The sequence below is a fragment of the Jatropha curcas genome, chromosome 4, assembly GCF_041381405.1.
Source record: "Jatropha curcas cultivar XTBG-Jc1 chromosome 4, XTBG_Jcur_1.0, whole genome shotgun sequence".
Taxonomy (NCBI): domain Eukaryota; kingdom Viridiplantae; phylum Streptophyta; class Magnoliopsida; order Malpighiales; family Euphorbiaceae; genus Jatropha; species Jatropha curcas.
In genome coordinates this window covers 20,737,670-20,746,190 of record NC_143154.1, presented here as the reverse complement: position 1 = coordinate 20,746,190, position 8,521 = coordinate 20,737,670, and the positions used below count along the sequence as shown (strand labels likewise).

Genomic DNA, 8,521 nt, shown 5'->3' with positions numbered 1-8,521 from the left:
GAATTTTGGATGATTCACTTGAAATTTTATTATCTGGGCATTTGTTTTGTATGTGGTTGGGAATTTGATACGTTTGGTACTCAAGCTTATGTTCAGTTTGTTTACAATTTGACAACTTAGATTTTATTTTGGTACTAAGCATTTGAATTTATAAATCAGATATGGATCTCAATGATGATTCCAACGTTGATATCTACAAGTGGATAGACTCACGTGATACTGCAGTAAATTATCTTTAATTTTAAAAAATTAATTAAAAAATAATTTAATTTATTGATAATTAAAAATTTTAAATTATAATGAATAATTTAACATTTTTAGGATGAATAATTTGACAATGACAGTTAAACTAAAATAACTAATTAAATAAATAACATTCATAGTTACATAACTTGTTCTAAGCAATAAACTACATAAATTGTATTATACATTTATTTTCTCCAATTTATAAAGTTAAGAATTGGAGAGGATTTTTTTTTAAAATCACTCAAATAGTTAAATCTTAGAAAATAATAAAAAAAAAGATATGGAAAGGAGTAACTATAAAAATTAGACATAGAATGGAAATCGATTAAATAAAAAACTAGAAAAAAAAAAATGGTGTCTATAAAACCTTGTCTTTAAAGAATCAATGAACTATTCTTACATATGGATCCATCATTAAATTTTTTTTTTAATTAAATTATGTTTAATGAAGATAAAAATTTAAGAAATAAATTGAAATTTCTAAGTGATAAATAAAGTTTTATAATTTCTAAAATTAAATAATTATTTTTCCATTATATATATAAAAAAAAAAGAATGATAAGTATATATGAATAATTTTATATTTTTTATACATAAAAATTAAAATAAACATTCAATGTATAAAATATATTAGTAAAATTAAAAATAAGAGTTTTAAAACACATAATTAAAAATCCTCAATTTAATTGTTTATTTTATTTTTTCAAATTAATAAAATTTGAAAATATAGATATATAATTTTTATATCAAATATTAGCAAAGTTTTACTATAAATTATACACCAAATTCATCTAAAGTCCTATTAGATTTTATTAAAATTATACCTATAATTATTATAGGTTAAATTAATAGTACTTAAATTTTAATTAAAAATCAAAGAAAAGTCTAATGATGTAGAAATTTGGAGAAAAGTATTGATTTTATGTATTTATATGGAACAATAATTAACGAATACATAATTTGGTAGATAATTATAAAAGGAAGTCTTGGTATATTTTAATTTTGATAATTATATTTACTGTTACCGAAAAAAAGAGAACTAAGAAAAGGATATAAATTCTAGACTCTAGTTTATATATATATATATATATATATATATATATATATAAGAACCCAATATATTCTATCAAATTTAATGCAGCTGCGTTTGTAATCTACATATCTATATAAAAGCAGAGTAATTTGCCTTATATGAAAGCTAAATGTAAGTAGTATAATTTTCCACTTAGCATTATTTTGAATTATAGAATGACGAATGTTGAAATTCTAACACAATTTACCACTCGGAAGTATTTTGGATTATAGAATGACAGATGTTAGAATTCTAATTTAATTTAACATAATTGTAAGAATTGTAAGAAGATCAATTGTTTTATTTACAGATAATCCATTTATGAAGATAATATCTATAAAAAAATATTATCTCTAGCATTTATGTCACGACCCATTTCCGTGGGCCGGACCGGCACTAGGGCCTGGGTGGACTTAAGGCCCCCGAAGCCCGTAGTAAGCCTAACTTATTTAAATCTCACATTTTGTTCATAATTATGGATTCAGGCCCATTTACTTATTTCACATATGTATCCAAAATACAGTTCATATATTTAATATGGACTTTTATTATTCATTTACAACCCAACTGGAATACAATTGCGGAACTCTACCTTTACATTTACTTCATTATTTCATTCACTAACAGCTCTTGATAATTATTGTTTCAATTCCATAGGACTCTTCTTTCTTCTATTACCTGAAAAAAAAATAGGTAGGCAGGGGTGAGCGTCAAACTCAATGAGTAGGGTTAAATAACCCTCTCACCCCACACAATCACACAGATGCTAAAAATATTTTTACCTGGTCGCCGATTAATTTTATGAACATGCAGTTGGTCACACAAATGGCAATACAACAGCAATCACAATTATTATCACCTTCATATAATCATATCACGTGGAAATTAGTCAGTGGCACCACCTAGAACCCCAACGAGCCGTCCTCACACATGGCTCGCCCTCTCATACATGTGCACCAGGAAGTCGACCCCCATACGGCCAACTGGCCTAATCCTCACTGACCAGTCCTCTCATTGTTTTTCCATTCTCTCTTTTTTTTTTTTTTTAATATACCGACAGGAGGCAACCCGGTGATCTCCATCCAATCTAGATCATCAAGTGTTCACAACAGGAGGCCACCTTGCGGACTACAATCAAATCTAGATTATTAGGTGCGCAACAACAAGAGGTCATCACGTGGTTTTCCATATAATCCATATCATCAGTGCACACAGCGGCGCCGATCTCCCATTTACCCGGCTAACGGTCAAATTCCATATCATATCATATTCAGGATCCATATCACATAGACCGTCCTCACAAACCCATGGTGGTCCACTTAATCCCAATTCCACACAAACAAGGCATAGTATGTTCATAGCACGAGTAATCAAATAATTTTTAATATCAACAAATAGTGCATCATAATATGGCAATTCAACAAAATAATGCATGATATCATTTAGCCGTGAATGCATGAATGCAGGCGGATGATATTAGTTATCTAACACTACTCACAGTTCTTTATTGTCCTTTAAAAAGGACTGCCTTTTTAGCCACATGCTTCCAGCTCTTGTCCTCGGATTTTGGTATTTTATAAACCTTTAAAATAAACAAGAAAATTCTAAATAAGAATTTTAATTCAAAAACTTATATCTCACATTCGTTTATTTATTTTGGTTACCGGTCATTTAATTCACTTGTTAATATGCATATATATCTGGGTTTTCTCATTTATATAACTATTCTAATTTATAACCTCTAAATAAAATCTCTAGTTATTCGATGAGGAATATTGTATAATGATAATTATAATATTGTATAATATTTCTTAATACCTAAAATTTTAGTCGTCACTATTTATTAAGAATATGATTAATTTAATTCTCCATTTAATGCTTTACTGAAAATTCGGCAGCATTTCCTCTATAAACTGGACTAGCCAAATTTTTACATCTATCACATATCAACACACAGCCCATCCATCGGGCAATTTACATTAACCGATCCCGTCCACCATAATTATCACTTATTAGTCATCCATCATACGTAGGCACTTGAAAATTCTATCACCAATAAATTTTTAATTTTCGTAATATCATTAATTATTTAATAATTTTTCCTATTTATACTTCCTAAAATCCCGAAAATTAACATATTTAATTATTAGTTAAAATTCATATTTCAATATCAATACTGTAGTTACTTTTAATAATATTCAATATAATTCACTTAATTACTCGATTAATTCGTTAATTAATTAATTAATTCGGGATTTATTCAAAAATTGCAATTTAATTTCATAAATCTCCAATTTTAATAATTCAATTAATCTTATATCCAATTAATTAATTAAGTCAAGTTGTAAATTTTATACCGAAAAATGGACAACTAAGCCTTACAATGTACCGATGGAAATTCGGATTTGATTTCCGTGATCCGCGCGGGGATCATTCTGCCTCTCGAGTCCTTGCCGGAGTTTCGCCGGAGTCTCGCCGGACCGCCGCTGTGCACATTGGCCGAAAAATCATGCTTGCCCAGAATTTTGCAACAATCACACCATTCGACTCAAAATTCACCAAGGATTCCATTTCTAGTGTTAATTTAGTGAGATCGGTTCTTGATTGGCCGGATCGGGTTCGACAGCAGCTTGGTGCCATTAATGGTGGTTTCACCATTTTCCATCAGACGCTTGATTCAACGGCGGCAAGAGGCTCACATGGAGGAGGTGAGACGATCGACGCTGCTTCTTCAAGTTGCAGCCATCGCAAACGGCGTTGATCGCCAGTACCGCGCGACACTCAGCCCCAGTCGCGTTCTTCGCGATTTTGGCCTCTTTTCTGCAAAACAACGCCACCAACTAACTCCTCTCATCGAGAAGATGAAGAAAGAAGGTCCGATCGCTGGAGACTGTGATCGGTGGCCGGAGATCGTAGAGAGCAAAGGGAGAGGGAGCTGTCGCGCGAGGAAGAAGAAGGAGAGAAAGGAGGGAGAGAAAAGAAAGAAAAAGAAAAGAAGGGAAGGAAAGTGGGCTGGGCCATTCCGGTTCGATTCGAGCCGGTTTGGTCCGATTTAGCGATTTGATCTCATTTTGTTCCATTTTCGAGTTTTTCATTCGGTTTTCAGAATTTTTCGTGCGGTTTTCAAAAATCAAATTGATTTTCAGGCCCGGTTCATTTTATTTTAATTATTTAGTTCGGTTCCATAATATTTTCTCCATTTACTCAATATTAATAAAATATGAACAGTTATGATATTTGATTTTAGGATAATTAATTTATATAATAGTTGCATACATATACATACATTTATAATCGATTAACAATTAGTGTTCTATTTTATTTCATCAAAATATTTAGTGGTTCTTCGATCGAACATTCCGGATAATCAGTTTTTGGGCTTAGGTCTAATTCGAAAATTTTGGGCTCAAATTGAAACTGTGTTACATTTGCAGCCCACGTGGCCAAAATTTGCGATTTTTGAGTTAATAAAAATTCAAAAGTTTCGAAAATAAAAATTCGGGTATTTCAATTTAATATATTAATATAATTTATTTCTTTTTACAAAACAATAAATAAATAATCTACACGCTTAAAAAATTATGAATAAATGATATATCACTATTAAATAACAATATATAAACAATTTAAAAAAAAATATAAATTGGAATGTATGGGATATGATAATTTTTAAAAAAGTAAAATATTTACACGCTTAGGACACAGTACACTAAATAAATAATACATTAATATTTCAAATAAATAAACAATCATTTATAATAAATCGTAAACATAAAATAAAAAAATAATAAATTTCTTATTTCAATGACACAAAAATAAATTTTTTTAAAAAAACACTTCATTTTTATTGGTAATAAAAAATAACATTGGTTGATAGCTTGATATATGGAGTAGTCTTATATACCATGACCTAGTTTGCACGAAAACGGGACACAAGATACAGGAACATACAAGATACAATAATTTTTAAAAAAGGCAGGACATCCATATACTTAGGACACATTACACTAAATAAGTAACACATTAATATTTCAAATAAATAAATAATCATTTATAATAAATTATAAACATAAAATAATAAAAAAACTTAATTTCTTATTTCAATGACACAAAAATAGATTTTTTTTTAAAAAAAGCACTTCATTTTTTATTGGTAATAAAAAAAACCTTGGTTGATTAGCTTGATGTATAGAGTAGTCTTATATACCAGAAGCTAGGTTGCACAGAAACAAGACACAAGATATAGGACATACGGGATACGATAATTTTTTAAAAAGGTAGGACATCCATATACTTAGGATACATTACACTAAATAAGTAATACATTAATATTTCAGATAAATAAATAATCATTTATCACAATTATAAACATAGAATAAAAAAAAATTAATTTCTTATTTCTATTTACAAACATAAATTTAAAAAAACACTTCATTTTTTATTGGTAATAAAAAAAATCTTGGTTGATTAGCTTGGTGCACAGAGTAGTTTCATATACCAGAAGCTAGATTGCATAGAAATGGGATATGAGATACATGAACATATACCGGATACGATAATTTTTAAAAAAGGTAACACATCCACACACTTAGGACATAGTACACTAAATAAGTAATATATTAATATTTCAAATAAATAAATAATCATTTATAATAAATCATAAACATAAATGAAAAAAAAATACATAATTTCTTATTTCAATGACATAAAAAAAAATAAAAAACACTTCATTTTTATTGGTAATAAAAAAAATCTTGGTTGATTAGCTTTGATGCATGGATTAGTCTCATATACCAAGAGTTAAATTGTACGAATACGGGACATGAGATATGAGAATATATTAGATATAACAATTTTTAAAAAAGGTAGAACATCCATATATTTAAGACACACTATACTAAACAGTTAATGCAATAATATTTCAAATAAATAAATAATCATTTATAATAAATATAAACATAAAATACTAAAATTAATTTCTTATTGAATGACACAAAAATAAATTTAAAAAAAAACTTCATTTTTTATTGGTAATAAAAAGAAACTTTGGTTGATTAGCTTAGTGTATGGAGTAATCTTATATATCAAAAGTTAGGTTAAACAGACACGGGACACAAGATACGGAAACGTACAAAATACGATAATTTTTTAAAAAGTAAGACATTCACACACTTAGGACACACTACACTGAATAAGTAATATATTAATATTTTAAATAAATAAACAATTATTTATAATAAATTATAAACATAAAAAAAAAAAACTCAATTTCTTATTTCAATATATTTAGTATGCATGACTTTTGCTATTGCATACCTTATGAAAAGTTTCGCGTGATAGTTAAAAAGAAATATCTTAACATTATAACTTTTCAGCATATCTCAAGGAGATAAAATTTATCATTTTATTATATAATTTTACTATTTTTGAATGATGTTATAAAAAATTATTTCATAATTTAATATTGCTAGTTGCATCACGCGGGGTTCTAACACTAGTGCAAATTTAAAGATAAAAAAGAAAAATGTTGTAAACTCAGTTGAAATTTGTGGGACCTGTTTTTACAACTGAATCAAATTAAAGGAGAGTTATAATTGCTAATTCACTGCTCCATGAAAAATGAATTTGGTTTCTATTTTAAAATCTAAAAATTAATATGTTATAATAATAATCAACGTTTTTCAAATTTAATTTTATCTATCAAAAACTTTGTATCTACCTATAAATCTTATTTATCAAAAACTATCTATCTACCTATAAACTCTCCTTTCGTTAAATCTCAAGTCTCATCTATTCACTAGTCGTAGTACCGCGTTTCACGTGCAGGTATTTATAAATTGCTTGGATTATTTTTTATTGTATTACTAGTTTGAAAAGTTTTTAATTTGTAGTTTCATTTTAAAATCTAATTGGAAGCGTTTTTGATAATATGCTAGGATATTTAATTATAATCAAAACTTACCTATTGTCTAAGATTCCACATGACCTATTATCACAACTATTTGAACTTATGTTAAACTTAAACTAACAAAAGCAGATACATAAAATGAGACAAGAGTACTTAAAGCAGCCTAAAGTGATGAAACAAAGTACTTACAGCAGCCTAAGATGAAACAAAGTACTTATCTCAGCCTAAGAATCCCCTATGAAAGTATGAAATGATAAATGTGAAAATTTGAAAGAAAAAATAAAAAAAAATTAAAGAAACTAACCTCTATTCACATAAATTGTAACTTGCCTTTGAGGTATAAGTATACAATAACATTGTTCATTTCAACTATATATAGCTAGACTTTAGGTTCAAAAATTTAAAAGATAGTATTGTAGTTGAATTAAATTAAGTTTTAAAAGACAATGTTTTAGTTGAATTCGATTAGGTTTTAAAAGTTAATAATTATCTTTACTATATATTAAATTATAAAAAGCAATTATATTAACCAATTAAAACATAAAATATATGGAAAAACCCAAATTTTTTTAAAAGAAAAAAAATGAAATGTTTAACAAAAAAAACGGGTGAAAACTTTTTTTTTTTTGTTTCAGTTTTCATTTATATATATATAGATTATTTTTTTATGTCTACGCGTTTTACTTGCTCTCTCTTTCCTTCTATCAAGTTCAAGTTTTTATTATCTTTCTTTTTTTTTTTTTTCCATATACCTGTACATTTTCGTGTTACTGCTGATTTGATGTTTTAAACTGTAAATCTTGCTTAAAATATTTATGATCACTATTTGCATGCTCTTGATTATAGAAACCATTGTTTTATTTAGGTGTCCTGTAATTGTTCTGTTTGCATGCTACACAGATTAAGAACCGATAGTTAAATTAGTTCATCCATAATATTTATCTTTTTTTTTTCATATTTACCACAATATTAATATTTTTTAAGTAATGTTTATAGAGTTTTTCAATAAAAAATAAATATCTCAACACATATTTCAATTAATTTATATTACTTTATATTTATATTTAACTAAATATTTAGTAATTCTATGTATATTAATTCTTAGCACAAATTGTATTATATGGGTATTATAGGAAACTTAACAAAAAAGACCATTTTAAAAAATGGAAATGGGACTCTTATTTTGGATATCTATTATGAAAAGTCTGGGACTATTTTGTCGGAAGGGAGGGATAATAATCTAAAATTGAAATATCAATAAATAAAATAGCAAATAAATTCATCGATTAATCAAA

The 8,521-nt window shown here is 27.2% G+C and overlaps 1 long non-coding RNA gene across 1 annotated transcript; it reads right to left on the bottom strand.

The window, feature by feature from the left end:
- Positions 1-1,779: 1,779 nt before the first annotated feature.
- On the bottom strand, positions 1,780-4,264 carry LOC149496943 (uncharacterized). Its single transcript, XR_016320369.1, has 3 exons — positions 3,701-4,264; positions 2,817-2,900; positions 1,780-1,996 (listed from the first exon to the last, which is right to left on the bottom strand). It is a non-coding gene; the product is annotated as an uncharacterized LOC149496943 (long non-coding RNA).
- Positions 4,265-8,521: the final 4,257 nt, after the last annotated feature.